The sequence below is a fragment of the Coptis chinensis genome, chromosome 5 (genome assembly GCF_015680905.1).
Source record: "Coptis chinensis isolate HL-2020 chromosome 5, ASM1568090v1, whole genome shotgun sequence".
NCBI classification, from domain to species: Eukaryota; Viridiplantae; Streptophyta; class Magnoliopsida; order Ranunculales; family Ranunculaceae; genus Coptis; species Coptis chinensis.
In genome coordinates, this window is record NC_141460.1 from 35,307,362 (window position 1) to 35,324,944 (window position 17,583).

Below are 17,583 nucleotides of genomic sequence, written 5' to 3' on the forward strand. Positions count from 1 at the left end.
TAGATGGGGAGGTTAGCATGATCGAGAGTTTAGCTCAAGATTATTTTAACAACACGTTTTCGAAAACAATATGTACAAATTCCTTTCTTTTGGAATTTCAGATTTTGTAAATGACTCTACTTAGAGGAAGTCAACACCATCCTTGAGTCCACACCAATTGTAGACCGCCCGGTTGCTCCACATATTGAGTATGAAGACTTGCTACCTAAGCAAATATTCATTATGCAAAATGAGGACCCGACGAAACATCTATTGATTTTCCTTCCACCCCAGTGCTTAAACCTCTTTCCCCAGAGTTAAAATATATTCAACTTGATCCGGATGGTAGTCATCCGGTAATTATATCTTCTCTGTTATCTAAGAATGAAGAGACACGTTTAATCCGAGTGATTGGGGAACATCGGTCTGCGATTGGTTGGTCCCTAGCCGACATTAAGGGAATTGACCCTAATATTTGCACTCATCGTATCCATTTGGAGGATAACGCGAAGACTTCTCGCGAACCTCAGCGTCGCTTGAACCCAGCCATGAAAGAGGTGGTGAGGGAAGAAGTTTTACGATTACTCGATGCGGGTATCATATACCCAATCTCTGATAGCGAATGGGTAAGCCCCATTCATGTAGTTCCTAAGAAATCGGGAGTTACCATGGTACGAAATGGGAAGGGTGACTATGTTGTCACACAAGGTCCTATGAAATGGAGGATCTGTATTGATTATAGACGTTTAAATGCTATGACACGAAAGGATCACTTTCCCTTACCGTTTATAGATCAAATGCTTTCGAGCGCCTAGCTGGTCATGCTTTTATTGTTTTGGATGGCTACTCGGGCTATTTTCAGATTATTATTGATATTGATGACCAAGAAAAGACTACCTTCACATGTCCCTTTGGAATGTATGCCTATAAAGCGAATGCCTTTTGGCCTTTGTAATGCTCCTAGTACCTTCCAAATGTATGCTTCATATATTTAGTGACATGGTAGAGCGCTTTATGGAAGTTTTCATGGATGATTTTTCTATCTATGGAAACTCCTTCACAGACTATTTGTCTAACCTGTCTAAGGTTTTGACATGGTGTGAAGAAAATAGCCTCGTTTTAAACTGGGAAAAGTGTCATTTCATGGTGAAAAAAGGCATTGTACTAGGTCACATCGTATCTAGTGATGGCATTGAAGTAGATAAGGCCAAACTAGATAAGATAGCGACTCTACCTAAACCACGGACTGTCCGTGATATTATAGCCTTTCTAGGCCATGCAGGTTTTTATAGGCGGTTTATTAAAGACTTCTCGAAAATAGCTAGGCCGTTAACTAATATGCTTTTGGAAGATGCAATCTTTGGTTTTAATTTTAACTGTACGCAGGCTTTTGAAACTTTAAAAGCCGCCCTAACCTCTGCACCAATTATACAGCCTCCCGATTGGTCTAAACCTTTCGAACTCATGTGTGATGTTAGTGACTATGCAGTTGGTGCAGTCTTGGGACAAAAACTAGATAATAAGTCTACTGTTATTTATTATGCTAGTAAAACCTTAAACAATGCTCAACAGAATTATTCAACTACAGAAAAAGAATTCTTAGCTGTCATTTATGCCTTAGATAAGTTTCGTCCTTATTTGGTTGGTTCTAAAACTTTAGTTTACACGGACCATGCAGCCCTTAATTACCTTCTTGCAAAGAAGGATGCTAAGCAGAGATTAATCCGATGGATCCTTCTCCTGCAAGAGTTCACATTAGATATAAAGGACAAAAGAGGGGTCGAAAACCTAGTTGCCGACCACTTATCTAGACTTACAAACGACGATCAGAGTGATTCTGAGTCCATACCGGACTCTTTTCCTGATGAGCATCTATATGCGATTTTTTCAGCACCATGGTATGCTGACATTGTAAATTATTTAGCGGCTGATGTTATGCCTTATAATTGGTCAAGAAATGAACGTAAGAAGTTCTTGGCCAGAGTTAAGTTATACTACTGGGATGAGCCATACCTTTTAAGTATCAATGCGGATCAGATTATTCGTCGTTGTATTCCCCAGTGGGAATACAATGAAGTTCTATCGTTCTGCCATGACAAAGAGTGTGGTGGCCATTTTAGTGGGATAAAAATAGCCGCTAAAGTGCTTCAATGTGGATTTTATTGGCCTACCCTTTTTAAGGATGCCGAAGTGCATTGCAAGACGTGTATTCGTTGCCAACAACTTGGGCGAATCACGAAACGTAATATGATGTCATTAAATCCAATCTTAATAGTATAAATTTTTGACGTTTGGGGTATTGATTTCATGGGTCCTTTCCCTGTTTCCCACGGTTTCATTTATATTCTAGTTGCCGTGGACTACGTATCTAAATGGATAGAGGCCCTGGCTTGCCGTAGCAATGACCATAAGACAGTTGTATTTTTTATTAAAGAATATATTTTCGGCCGGTTTGGCATTCCTAAAGCCATCATTAGTGATGGTGGAACACATTTTGCCTTGAGTTGTTGCATCTCTAGTGAAAAAGTATGGAGTTACACACAAAGTAGCAACTCCTTATCATCCACAAACTAGCGGACAAGTAGAAGTTTCTAATAGGGAAATCAAAAAGATTTTAGAAACAACTGTAAACCCTGATAGGAAAGACTGGTCAAAGCGTCTATCGGATGCCTTATGGGCGTATAGAACTGCTTTCAAAACTCCTATAGGTATGTCTCCCTTTAGACTTGTATTTAGGAAACCATGTCATTTGCCCGTGGAATTAGAGTACCATGCTCTGTGGGCTATAAAAAGCCTTAACTTCAATATTGATGAGGCAGGTGTCAAACGCAAGTTGCAATTGAATGAGCTTGAACAAATCTGTAGCGATTCTTACGATCTCGCGAAGGATTATAAAGCTAACATAAAACGTGTTCATGATAAGCAAATCTTGCGCAAAGAGTTTGTGGTCGGTCAAAAGGTCTTGCTTTACAACTCCCGTCTACATATTTTCCAAGGAAAACTAAAAACCCGTTGGTCTGGCCCTTTTTCGTTACTGAAGTCACCCCTTATGGGGCAATCACCTTGGTAAATCCAAATGACAACAGTACCTTTCAAGTTAATGGTCAAAGGTTAAAATATTTTTACGAACTTATGTCCCCTGATGTAGAGGAAGTCCTTTTACAGGACCCTATCTATGACGATTGACCTTTGTCATTGGTGTACTTCCTTCACTTCCATATAGTGGTAAGTGCACCATTCAGGTAACTGGGCCCTCCTTATGGAGTCTGTGGCTGTAAGTACCAGAACCTAAGTCCACAGTTAACATAATTCACGTTTTCCACTTTTGCATGTTTTCTCGGTTTTTTAGTCATGTTCCTCTATGGGGTGAATTATGTATTTATTGTTTTTCGTTTTTCTTATAATAAACTAATAAAAATAAAATAAAATAAAATAAATAATAATAGAAAATTCTTAATCATAGAAATAGCAATCCAACAAGTCTTGGGAATCTGACTTTAAACGACCCGTGTTAGAACAAATTTTGTGTTTAAAAATTTGTTTGGGGGTGGGCAATCGGTCTCTCCATCTGGATTGCTCGAACTTTCCATTTGTGTTGCTTAGGCCCATTACTTGTAGTTCAATTGGGTTGACGTAATCTAAACTTAGATTTCCTTCGTTCGCATAACTTACGTCACACACGCACTACGAGGCATTTTTCTACCCTTTTATACGTCACCCATGGTTGAAATTGAGTGTTTTATGGATCATTAGATTGGAAATTCTCTACTGATCATTTCCATAACTCATTCGCCAAAATCGGGCCAGTAACGAAGCGGCAAATTGAGTTTGAAATTGCACGAAAAATCAAAAAATTTCGGAATTCAAACTGGGCTTGGGCCCAAACCGCACGCACGGCTGTGAGTCTCCTTCCTTCCCAAAAACAAACGCACGGTTTCTTTCTTTTTCGTCAATCCCACCGGTTATCAAGGTAAAACAAACCTTAAACACCAAAATAAAAAATAAAAATAAAGAGAGAGAAGAAAACCTAACTACACCCACACCAAGATAATCAAATCAAACTAAAATCTTCTTTAAACCATTACCACCACCAACCTAACTCCGAAAAACCGCCCCCAATTCAAGTAACCACCACCGTTGTTTTAGTTGTTTTTCTTCAAACTCGCCTCCCCCACAGTCTACAAAACCATTAGTTGTCTCAGAAACTTCAATGGCACTACGACGAAGAATTTTGCCAGAGCACGCGTTTGAGTCCGACAGCTTCGCGCCATTTTACGACGCGGAGATAATTAGGAGGCATTGGAACGGACTGTGGTACTCGACTGAGGAGTTCTATCACCATGATTTGGTAGAACAATTTTATAAGAAGCGAGAATTGGAGGGGGATAGGATTTTCATAAAGGTAGCAGGAACGAGGAGGGAAGTAACGAGGCGGTTGTTGGTCGAATCTGTTAGGAATTACGGCTTTGAAAGCAACACGGTAGCGACAATTCAGGAATCGATATCTTGGAGTTCCTGCTTTGATGAAGGATACTATCGTGGAGGGTGAATACAATCCGACATCTCATTCGTCCGCCATCGACCACGAGAACCAATCAACCGGGTCAGAGCTCGGTGGATTGGTAGGAACGCCCCGGGAAAGACAAAGTCGATTGATATCGGCCCGCAATGTCCGAGACGTTCTCTGGATTTTGCAAACAAATAAGTATAATTTCTGCATCCTTGATTTAATGTTTAATGTGATTCGAGGAGTGGGGAAGAGCTTGGCGCCTCTCCCGTATTGATCACTAAGATCATGCTCTCCTTTAGAGCCGTCGCAAAGATCTGCTCCTATTAAGATCAAATTGCATTCTAATGCAAGTATCTATCTGGATTGCATCCAAGAGACTTGGCCGTTGTCCAAGAAAAAATGGTTGAGTCGAGGAGGATGAAAGGGATGATATGACATGTCCGGATGACGATGCATTAGATAAATGTAGTTCTAATTTAGAACGCATGCAAGTATTGCAAACTGCCTTGCGTTGCGTTTATGGTATTTGTGAAGATATCCGAGATAGACAGATTGTAGTTCGAAAGAAGCAAACGAACCTTCAGACGAGATTTGAAATGCTCGAAGGGGTTCAGGACGATATCTTGTCTAACATGGAGACTATCCACCACAAGATCAACAAGCCCGATGATGCACTACTACCGGATTGAGATGGAAATACGTAGCTTGTTCGAATAGAGATGCTATGACGCATGTCACCCGTGGAGGACTCTGTTTCAACCGAGTCCGACAGGCATGAGTGTCGTCGTCGAAGGACAGATGGTTCAAGCCATTCTCCATGCCAGGACCAATCTCCATCTCCGGGCCCATCTTCATCACATGCCTAGGTGTTCACCATCAGTTGTGTTCGCTGTTATTTCATGGTTTTGATTGTTTTATTAGTCGGATTTTAATTAAGTAGTTAAATTTAAATATTAATGTGTTTGTTTTATGTTGTTTGGATTTAAATTTTATTTTTAATATAATTGGTTAATTTCGAGTACTGCTTGTTTTTATCATTAATCCCACCTTCCCAACTTGTTTGGGGGTGGTAAGATTTATACCGAGCATAATTCGTTATATGATCATCCGCGGTAAAGTAGTCTTGAAGGAAAGGTTGATAATTTGGCCGATATCGGCATATCTATAGTTTGTGTGGTGGTAGCATGAAATGTAGGAGAGTTTAGAAGTTACTATTCTAAATCCATTATGAAAGATACCAGGATTTTTAGAAAATCACGAAAATGGGTTGTTTCCGTTTTCGGGTTTGGAATTTTTCTATTTCCGGAAATTGCCTTAAAACAATTTGGGAACTTGCCGATTCGTTTTAGAAGCTCAAAACCTATTTAAACTCCATTCATTCTACACTAACAAACCACTATACATCCCACCATCATCCCGCACCTTTCACTCCAAGCTTTTCCTTCGTTTTTCTCCAAATTTCGTTTCAAAGATTCTACGGCGCTGCGCCTCGCATTACACTTTCCCAAATTTTAGTCAGAGCGCGACCCGCGCCCTCCTTGAGCGCGACCCGCGCCTAAAACACTGTAAATTCTAAAACACACGGAGCGCGACGCCCTATGCGAGAGCACCCGCGCCCTGCCTTCTGTGAACGCGGAAAATTCCAATTTTCAGAGGGTCATTCCAGGATTTTTTTTGGAATTGTTCAAAGAGTCGTTGAGATGACATCTCCTATAGTCATACCTGAACAGTCTTTCGAAGATGTGTTGGGAACCGAGACCTATGGACATTGGTTCCGACCACGGGATCCCCGCCGATTAGGATGGCGTCCATCTATCGGTAAGTGATGACGATTCATATTCACCACGACTTCTTGCTTATTTCTACGACCCGTTAAATTTTATTGTAATCGGGATGGAGAACAAGAATTCTCCGTCAGAGTGGCGACGCGACACATCAATTCAATAAAAATGTGGTCGCTTTAGTTTCGTGGATTACCAATACCTGATCCTGTTCACACATGGGCATATATGACCGATAATGCATATCTTTATGATTATACATATTTCCATGAGTATTATGGGGGAGGGGTATTTCGAGTAATGGACCAAGGGCGATATAGCAATGCCCTTGGTAGTCTTTCCCTAAACGTAGGCACCACCATGTTATTCATCTTGATGAATATTTTGGGGGAATGGCAGTTCATTTCTGCAAACAGTACTGCTGGTGACATTTTCCTCACTTTAGCTGAGGGACGTCACCGATATGACATTCCCCGAGTTTTAGTCGCTAGTCTTAAAAGAGCCCAAACCATGAGGCGTAAGTATCTTCTTATGCCTGTGTTGGTAAGCCGCATCATGCGTAGTTGTTTACCTGTATTCTGTGCACAATTCACAGATTGGAAAAGGGTTAAAGTCATGAGACCCACCAATTGGGTGGTTCGCTCACTGCGAATAATGACTTGGCCGGGATGGCAGGTGCAGCCTCAATTGGTTGCCCCGTACATCCCATCAGACATAATAACACTTAACAGGTTAGCATTAGTAGATGATAAATGGCGGCAAGCTTGGTAAGTTATAATGGACTGGCAGGATGCGAAGGAACCTCATCTCTTTAATGAGGAGGAGGACGTTTAAAGCGGGGAGATAAGGTAAGTTTTAGTTTTGTTATTGTCTGCTTATGTCCCAAGCAAATTTAATTCTGTTAACCCCATAATGGGTGGAACTGTTATAGAGTTGCGTCAGTATTTTTATTTCCTATATTAGTATGTTCTAACCTTGTTTTGCAGATGTCCCAGAATTTCACGCGTTTTCATGGTATTTTTCTACCCTCTTTATTTAAATGCTTTGAGGACAAAGCATTCTTCTTGTTTAGGGGGGGCATAGAAACACGTGTAATTAAGGCATCTGTTAGGATATAGATATGTATAATATGCATTTGTTTTCTAGTTAAAGTTTCAAAAAATTTCAAAAATATAAATAAATAAGTTTATGCTATACACTTAGGAATATTGGTATTGTTTTCTTTCTCTATGCTCTTAACAATCTAGAAGTCTCACGTAGCTTTTGCATCAAAATAATTTTTAGAAACTTAGGTTAATATGTAGGTAATAATCTTTGCATCTATCTATAAATATATTACAAGAGTATCTATGATTGTTAGAAGTAAGTTTCTGAAATCTAGGCTAGAGTACTTATTCTACAAATCCTGTGAGAATATAGCCTAAAGCCTTATATGAGCTTAAACATTTGAGAAATGACACAAGGGGAGAAGTAAAATCCGGATAGAGAAATCACACGTCCACTTGCTTGATCACTATGTCATATCCTAAGCGAGAATTTAGGCCCTCTTTGGATCGATATAGCCGAAATTCAAACCTATGAATTATTTTTCCGCTAGTAAGCCCCTCTGAGCCTTTCTTTAGCCTTCCATAAACCACAATTCCTTTACCCTGTTACAAAAACAAAAAAAAACAAACAAACAAACAAAAAAAAAAAAAAAAAAAAAAAAAAAAAAAAAATCAACTTACCCAATCTAGAATAAGTCTGAGAATAGAATGAGTGAAGAAAGAAGAAGAGAAAAACTTGTGTAAACAAAAATTAGTAGTTGCTTCAGAAAAAGAAAAGAAGTTTCCATCCAAGGAAAAGAAAAAAAATAATAATAAAAATAAAAATAAATAAAAACTCCAAAAAAAAAATAGAATAAAAGGGAGTCAAAAGCCAAAGAAAAGAAAAAGAAAAATATGGCTAAGGATGGAAACAAAGTATAGAAGCAAAAGAAAATAACAAGGTTTTCTCTAAGTTACATAATATAAATACTCTATTATCTCAGACTTGTCCTTTTGAATATCCATTTCCTTCCTTCTTAAACCATCTCCTAATCCCCGCAACACCTAATAAAGACCTCTAGCTCAATTAGGAATAGGTTAGTGTGATAGTAAGTGGCAGATGTGTTTGATCGACTCCGCTTCCTTGTTGTCATTGAGATTGTAAGGTAAAGTGTGCCCACCTGACACCGGAGTAGCTTAAAACTTGAGCGGAAAAATCGAGTGGTTTTCGATCTTGACAATTATGTGAGGACCTACTTAAGGACGCTATTCGAAGTTTTCGTAAAACGAACCTGCTAGGCATTTCATAGTATTACTCATAGTATATATATTTGTATCATAGATGATTGATTATTATGCATATATTAGTTTAGGTTTTTAACTTGGTTATTATTATTCAGCTGCTAGTGAGATGTATAGATAGTTGGGACATGAATGAGGAAACAATAGTTTTATTTCTTAGTAGTTGTAGTATAGTTGAAGTTTGTGAGTACCTTCACTGAAAAAACTCTCACGAGGCTATAACTCGTCCACTAGGGAATTCCTAGTGGTTTAAGGTCTTGTTGTATATGGTCAATGCAATCGCACTCAGCGAAACGAGAGTAGATAGAACTCCATTTTTGGTCACGTATTCTAATTTCTCATCTTTGCTTGAGGACAAGCAAAATGCTGTTTGGGGGTGGTTTGATAAGAGCCCAAAACTGTAGTGTTAACCCAGTAATGATCATACTTTTAGACCAATTATGTGAGTAATAATTAAGAGTTAATAATCGACACGTGTTTTTATGCATTTCAGGCGTAAAAGTCCATTATGTGCAGAAATATGCCACTTTAGCGAGATAAAGGAGCAAAGGTCGGTTGCTAAGGAGTTCTGTGATTAAAGGCCAAGATTCAAGAAGACAAAGCCTCTGTAAAACCCGGTCAAAAGATGAAGAGTCAAGGTCCACGCGTGCAGAAACAGTGCACAAAGTCAACAGAACTTCCGAAGACCATATCTTTGGACTCAAACCTCGGAATTGGGTCTACCTTATGTCAAAACGACCGGCTCGGAAAGAGCTTTCCAATGGTCTAAGCCTTGATCCAATCAGATGAGCATAAGTGGACGAAAATTCTGTTGAAGCCAACTGCAGCTGAAGAGGCCTTTTTGGACTGAAAGTATTGGGTTTTGGGCCTGATTATTTGGCTCAAAACATGGCTCCAAGCCCATGCACGATTTTTGGATCTGAAAGTATAAAAACCAAAGTTTAGCTCTTTGTTAATGGTAGCTAGTTAGACCTAAAATAATATAGATAATTCTAGATCTAGTTTCTAGTATTTTAATTAAGTTTTATTTCCATTTTCAATTCTTGTTTTAGATTAAGTCTTTGAATCATTGTTCTTGATTGATTAGATAAATAAAATAGTTATTTTGTCAATTTCGATTTTTGTCATCTCAATTTATAGATATAGTTTTAATTCTTGTTGATTATCATTTCGTAGTTTAAGTAGATTGAAACATTGTTGGTTAATTTAGTTAAGTTAGAATTTTAATATGATGTGTAGTTATAATTCAATGGGAAATGATGGTTTGATGACTCAAGGCTAAAACCTCCATTAGAGGGGTTGATGAAGCCTTGATGAAAACTTAGTGGTATAGTGTAGAAGCATTGTAGAATCTATTCCAATCTAGAAGGTCGTGATTCGCCATAAGAATGGGTGGACGACCTCACATGCTAGTTAGTATTCGGTAGAAATGTCATAAACACTAGGGATTAGAACTCGAATTTCTTGCCGTAAGAACGTAAGAATCGAGATACAAGAATCTATGCTAGGTTATTAAGTTGGATTCGAGGTGGATTCGATTCCCCTCTAATCCTTTATCTAGATTCAAAAAGAATCATATTTCCATAGCATTCGTAGTTAAATTCAACATAATCAATTTCATATAGGTATCGTAGTATAACACCCTTCGTAAAGCTCTCATTAGACTTAAGACCGACTAATTAGACTAGAAAACATTCTATGCTAGAGCACTAGGAGTGGAACGAATTTGTTACTCCACTCTATCTCGATAGAATTGAGAGTAGAAACTTTGATAAACATATACGATCTTAAGATAGTTTTAGTTTACTTACGTTTTAAGTTCATCGTTCATTTCGTAGGTAAACTATTCATTTTATGTTTTATCACCAGCCGCTGCACTTCCTTGACATTCTGCGGTGATGGCATCTCCACCAAAGATCTTATCTGCTCAGGGTTAGCCTCTATTCCCCAGTGAGTAACAATGTAGCCCAGGAACTTTCCCGTGGTCACTCCGAATGTGCATTTCTCAGGATTCAACTTCAAGTTGTACTTCCGCAGTATCCCGAATGTCTCTCTTAAGCCCTCTAGATGCTCCTCCTCAAACATGCTCTTTTCCACCATGTCATCTATGTATATTTCGATCCCTTTCCGAATCTTGCTTTCGAACATTTTCTCTCCCAACCGCTGAAAAGTAGCTCCGGCATTCTTCAATCCAAATGGCATCCTAGTGTAGCAATACATGCCGCCTTCTACCACAAATGTTGTCCTCTCCTGATCCGGACCGTACATCGCAACCTGGTTATACCCTATAGATGCATCCATGAACGAAAATATTTTGAATCCTGCTGTTCTATCCACCAATTCATCCACCCACGGCATGGGATAGCTATCCTTGGGACACTCTAAATTCACATCTGTAAAATCGACGCACATACGAACCTTGCCATTCTTTTTCGGTACCGCGACAACATTGGACAACCAATCTGTGAATTCTACTTCTCGTATTATTCCAGCTCCTTTTAACCTCGCAACCTCTTCACAAATTCCCTCAGCATACTTCGGTCTAATGCTTCACATCCTTTGCCTCACTGGCTTGGCGTTTTCCTTCATGTGTAACCGATGACATGCGAACCCTAGGTCTAGTCCCGTAACATCCTCAATTACCCAAGCAAAGACATCTTTATTTTCAGACAAATACTGTACCAACTTACTCTTCCACTCTTCTGGCAAACTGGATCCTACTGACGTGAACCTCTCTTCTTCCCCCTCACCAATATTCACTACTTCAATCTCATCGAGTGTCTTCGGACCCACCATTGACTCCTCCTCCCCCTCTACAGAGGCACACTGTAATTGCTATGCTTGCCTCTTCCGAGGGTTTGAAGTCTCTCATTCGTTTCACTGTACCCCGATGACTGTTCTAGGCCGTCACCTGATCACCGCGAACTTCATACATGGCAGTCGGGGTGGGAAATCGTATCACTTGTGTAAACCTATTTTTTTCTACATTATTATTTTTACAATATTTAATATTTTTGGATTATATATTTAATGCATGGTCAATAGGCTAGAAAATTTGGTTTGACTTTTTGATAGAAAGAGAAAGGAGGAAAAATTAGTATTTTTGAATTTTGAATATTTTGTATAAATTTTTAATGTATTCAGAAAGTTTGTAAATATAGGTATATAATAAATATACTACTTAAAATATAGAATAATATTCTATAAGTAGGAATAGAAATATTTGGAAAAAAAATCAGAAGTTTCTAAACAGCTAAGGCTAATATATGGCATGTAAAATTATTTAAAAAGGTCTCTGAAGAAGAAAAAAAATGGTTTTCTAAAGAAAAGAAAAAAATAACAGAGATAGACAGGGCAGATTGTGCAAGTTAGCTTAGGATTGGTTTCCTCGCGTAATTTTTCTATATTTTTGCTTTCGCGATACTGGTGAGTGGTTATATTTTTTTCAATTTTCTTCACCGAACCTACGGGTACTGTCATAGTTTTGTTTCCAGCTCAGTATAGTTTTGGTTATGCTTACTGTCGCTTTTTTTTCCTATCGAATTGATAAACTGTTAAAGGTTAGCATATTGTTTTCCTCGTTGTTTTTGCCGAACTGTGAAACTCATGAAATTTAATGGTTGGAGTTTAGAGATCGTTAATGGTGGCTAAAGCTAAAACAAAGAAATCGTTATGATTATTTTTTTCTTGTTATTTGAATTCTTGTGGTTGTGATTTGGAATTGTTGGTTGGTTATTGGTTGTTAAGGCTTGATTGGGTGCTAGAGAGTGTGGTTGAAGCTTGGAACATGCTTTAATGGAGGTCGAGATATCGATTCAGTTTTAATGAACAATTGTTGAAGTCATGAATTGAGTTTTTTTTTGTTAAGTACAGTGGTAGGGGTTTTGATGGGAATATTTTTTGTTAGATTTGGAGGGGTGGCGAGTGGAGATTGGTGGTGGCTGATCGGTGGAGGAGAGATGTTGGCGCTGGTGAGGGAGACAACCCTTGGTTGGGTTTGGGTTGGGCCAAACAACTCATTTTGTTGGTTAGGCCAAACCAACTAGTCGTTTTGGAGGGCCGGTGGTGGCTGGTGGTGGAGGAGAGCTGCTGGTGAGGTGAGGTGAGGAAGACGACCTTAGTTGGGCTTGGGCGGGAACTAAGTGGATTTGTTTTGTTTGGGCCAACATTTTTAGTTTTGTTTGGGTTGGGCCAGTTTAGTTTAAATTCTTTGGCCCGATTTCTGTTTTATGTGGGCTGGTTTTATGTTTCCAAGTGGGTCGGGTTATAAACTTTTGGGCTTAAGGTTGTTTAGTTGGCTTGGGCTGAAACTAGTTAGTGTTTTCTTTGGGCCAGTTTCAAGTTTGTTTTGGACCTGTTCATATAACTTAAAATAGATCCAATTGGGTTTTTAAATGTTTAGACTTTTGGGCTTTGGTTTTGGACCTTGATTGTGGACTATTGACTGTTAATTACGTTACTTTTTATATTGTAAATTTTATGGACTAATCAAATGGTAGAATATTGTGGAAGCCGGTATAAACTGGATTGTCATTATCTAAGAAAGATTTGACGTTGATATTGTGTATTTTGGACACGTGACGAGAGTGAAATTTTAAGAGACATGATATTCCTAAAACGCTATAAAAATGTTATGCGGTACGTTTGGAGCAATTGTGACATTATGTGGTATGTTGAAATTGTTGTTATGTTAACTGATATAATATGTTAGGATGTATATTAAATGCAATATTTTTTTGGAGAAATAAATGTAAACACTCCATCATTATATCTGTGAGATGCTACTATGAGGTAGTATAATATTTGGGGATATTTCCCAAGGGATTGTGGTTTAGTGCAATAATTTATTTGGCACGTGAAAGAATGAAAGTTTCTATGAGATGTATTGAGATATCTCTAAATATGGCGGCTTAGTGAAATGATGTATTTTGGCATGCACTTGATAGAGTAAAATGGTTATGAGATATAAATGTATGACACCTGAATAAATTACATAACGAAAATCCTAGAACTTAGCTACCACAACTCATGTGATTAGCCCCTGTGTAGGGCATGTGTAATTTTATTGGCCCTTCTGGCGTAGCCGAATAGTGGCTTGATTATTCCGTTCGCAAAATTAGAACAAGACGCGCGATATTTTATGTCGAATAGTGGCAGTACCCACATAATGACGTTCGTGTGAGGGTTACCTGGTATGCGATATCCCGCTTAAGGTAACTACGCACGGAGTGGTGTATTGTGTGAGGGGAGGCATGTGGATGTACATGTTCGGCGTTGGGAAGCGATTGTGGTAGCCAAGGAAACTAGGTAAGGCATAGTGACGACGTGATTCTAGAGACACTTGAAGAAACTCTAAACAATAATGGTGATGATATATCAAAGTGTACGTTAAATCTATAATAAATGATTTATTGTGATTTAGGTTGCATTCACAATGGTTTTGCAGAAGGGTGGGTTGAAGTGATTATTTATGCAGGTGTGACCCACTCTGTGATTTTGCTTACACCAGTGTAGGTATAGAGTAAGTTTTAGTTTGGTTATTCTATTATTAGATACAGTTGATTTAGTATGGTTATTTGAAGATGAGGTGCCTCAGTGGAAGAACTAAATGCCTTATTATTATTGAATTGGAAGATAAGGCGCCTCAGTGGAGGAACTACCTGCCTTAATTATTGTATTTAAAAATGTTGTATTTTTCGCTGGATGTTAAAGCGCCTCGGTGGAGGAACTAACTGCCTTATTGATTGTGTATGTATATGTATAAGTATGATTTATATTTTAGGGCTACTCATACCAACATTGTTTATAATGCTGACCCGATTTACATGTTTGCTTATCGGGTGTGTTCATAAAATGAACTCAGTTAATAAGTCTTGACAGGATTAGTGTTGAAGATGGTTGGTTGTTGCTTGTGGTTTTGCGTTAGCGTCGCATTACAGGATATGTTTTGTTTTCCCTTGAGGTGCAATAGATTTTCAATGGAGACAATATTGTTTTGTATTTTCAGTTGTAATTATAATTAAAGAGTTGTTGAAAGGAGATTTGTAACTTAATCATATTTGAGAATTTTTGTAATGAAGAAAACTTTGGTTTATTTAAAAATTTTATTGGTTTCAAACTATGGGAATAATTAAATAGATGATGGGTTTTTGGAAGTTGAGAGTGCATCACACCTTAAAAATCGAAGAGTCGGGAACAAATATTGTTTTCCGATTTTGTCGAAATTCGGGGTGTGACAACTTGGTAATACGTTGATGGGACAACCTTCATCTCATGAATCCACCGCCTCCCTAAAATTGCGTTGTATTGAGAAGCATAATCTACCACCATAAACTGGGCGAAGATCGTCACTGGACCCGTGGTCACCGGCAATAAGAGCTCCCCCATAGGTTCCATCATACTCCCATTGAACCCGTATAAATTGGTTCGCGGAGGCCTCAGTTACCTAGGATCAATTCCCAAATCCAATTCACTGCCACAGTCAATCAACACCCTCTTCACCATATAGTTGCCCATCGCTACTGTGATGACCAATGTGTCTTCATGGGGGGAATCCACAACCCATAGATTCGCACTGCTAAAGACAATCCTGTCTCTGTCCTCAGCTGACGTACTCCACCCTCAGTCGTGACCTATCTGTCCCTTCGTTGATCTGCTGGATGCTCATGGTTCTCCTTACCTTATCCCTATGAGCGTTATGACTTAGAACCTCCCTGCTAAAAATCACATTAATAGTTCCCAGTATTCGGTCCTGGCGCGGCAAGCGCTCCTCATTCTATGTGCCCCTCACAAACTCCCTTATCTTCCCTTTTTCCACCAATCTCTGAACCAACCACTTTAGCGCGTAACAGTCGTTAGTCTCATGATTTCGTATCTGGTGATATGCGCAGAAAGGTGTATCCTGTATTTTTGTCGGTGTGCTCCACGGCCCTTTATATCCCTCCATGTTCTTAATCATGGGTAAAATCTCACCCAGGGGTCTATTTAGTGGTGTCACCTCTATCTCGCGGTATGGCCTCCTCTCCCTGTTCTCCTTTCGAATCCCCTCCCGATTTCTTTCCGCCCATGGGGGGGTATCCGCGATACCCCCCGCTTTCTTTTCCAGATGTCTTTGTTCTTCAGTGCTCCTTGTCTTTCTCTAATGTTAATAATGCCTTCCCTGACCTCCTGGAATCCTTATGTATAGTGTCCTCATATCTTATATACTTTTCCACCCGCGGATATAGCTCGTGCAAGGTCGCGATCTCGTTCTTCGCCATGGACTGATGCACTCTTGTCCCTGGACGCAATCCTCTTTCAAATGTGATCACCGCGGTTCTCTCATCCAGATTCTCAACCTTCAATGTCTCAGCCTTGAACCGACACAAGTACTCTCTGACTAACTCCACGGATCTCTGTCGCACGTTGAATAATGTCGCGATATCCACCACTCGCCTTTTCTGGTGTATAAAGTGGTCTATGAACACCTGTTCCAACTCCTGGAAATTACTTATGTTTCCCGCCGATAATCTGTAATACCAATCCGACGCCCCTCCTTTAAGACTACCCGGGAACATCATATACTGCAGCCCATCATACTGAGCCTCTTGCCAAAGAGGCATCTGTCGTTGGAAATGATGGATGTGATTCGCCGGTCTCCTTTGCCCTCATATCTTTCGAACCTCGGCTGAGTGAAACGCTTTGAGACCCCTGAAGCCCAAATGGCATCTGCTAATGGATTGCGGTTCAGTCCGGCCACCACTTGACTAGCCGCTCCCCCACGATCCTTCGCCCGCTGCCGATTCACCTCTATATCATTATCTATCATCTCCTAAACTTGCTCCATGGTCAAGCCAGCCACCGGGTTTTCAACAAGATTCGGCCCACCCTCCTCATCGTCAAACTCCTCCTTTGCTTCCTCCCTTTCTTCTTCCTCCGCTCTTTCTTTTTCTCTTCTCAGTTCGTCGTTCTCCTCTCTCAGCCTCACAATCTCATCTCGCATAACTCGGGTCTTTTCTGTTTCGTGCTCCTCTTCTTGATCTCCTTCCTCATCAATCACCGCCTCCGGTGTTGGCTCTTGCACCACTGCCCTCCTTGGTCTGCCTACCCCTCTCTTCACTTTTGGTGCCATTTCCGACTTGCTCTGATCTCCCCATGGTGGGCGCCAAATATATGAACCTCAAAACCTCCAATACAAACCGAAGACCTAAATTCCTCTCTACCAAGCTTTTCTCTCTCTCTTTTTTCTCCCTCACTTCTTTTCTCTCTTCTACCTTTTTATCACTGTGCGGCCTCCTCTTTCCTTCTCTCCATCCTCTTCTTTTTATACCCTGATAAACGATAAAAATGGTTAGTCTACCTACGAAATGAGTGATGAATTCACAACGTAAGTAAACTAACAACTAGACTTGTGAGCCTTTGTTTATCAAAGATATTTTCTACTCTCAATCCTATGAGATATAGTGGAGTAGAGTGATTCGTTCCACTCTTAGTCCTTCCGTATGCTTGTTTTCTAGTCTCAATACTCTACTTAAAGTCAATGAGAGTTTTACGAAGGGAATTATACTACGATGCAACTACCCACCTAAATGCACTAGTCGGTTATCGAATACTTAAGGGAATGCTTCGTTGATTCGATGATAAGGAGTTAGGGGATTGATTCCACCTTAACTCAACTTAATCCACTAGCGGCGAAGTCGTCAGTAATCGAATTGAACTGCTACACGGAACAATCGGTTCTTCCTAATCCCTAATTACACATGGCATTTCTACCAATTTATAACTAGCATGTGAACAATTAAACCCATTCTCATGGTGAACTAATTATTTCGTGGAATAGAAATTACGACGACTCTACGTTAAACGGAATCAAGCTTTCATCAAGGCTTCTCAACCCCCCTCTAATGGAGGTTTAGCCTTGAATCATTCCATAATCATTTCCATTTAAATTTAAACTAAACATAATATAAAGCATTGAAATTTACTTAATTAAACAATAATGGAATCG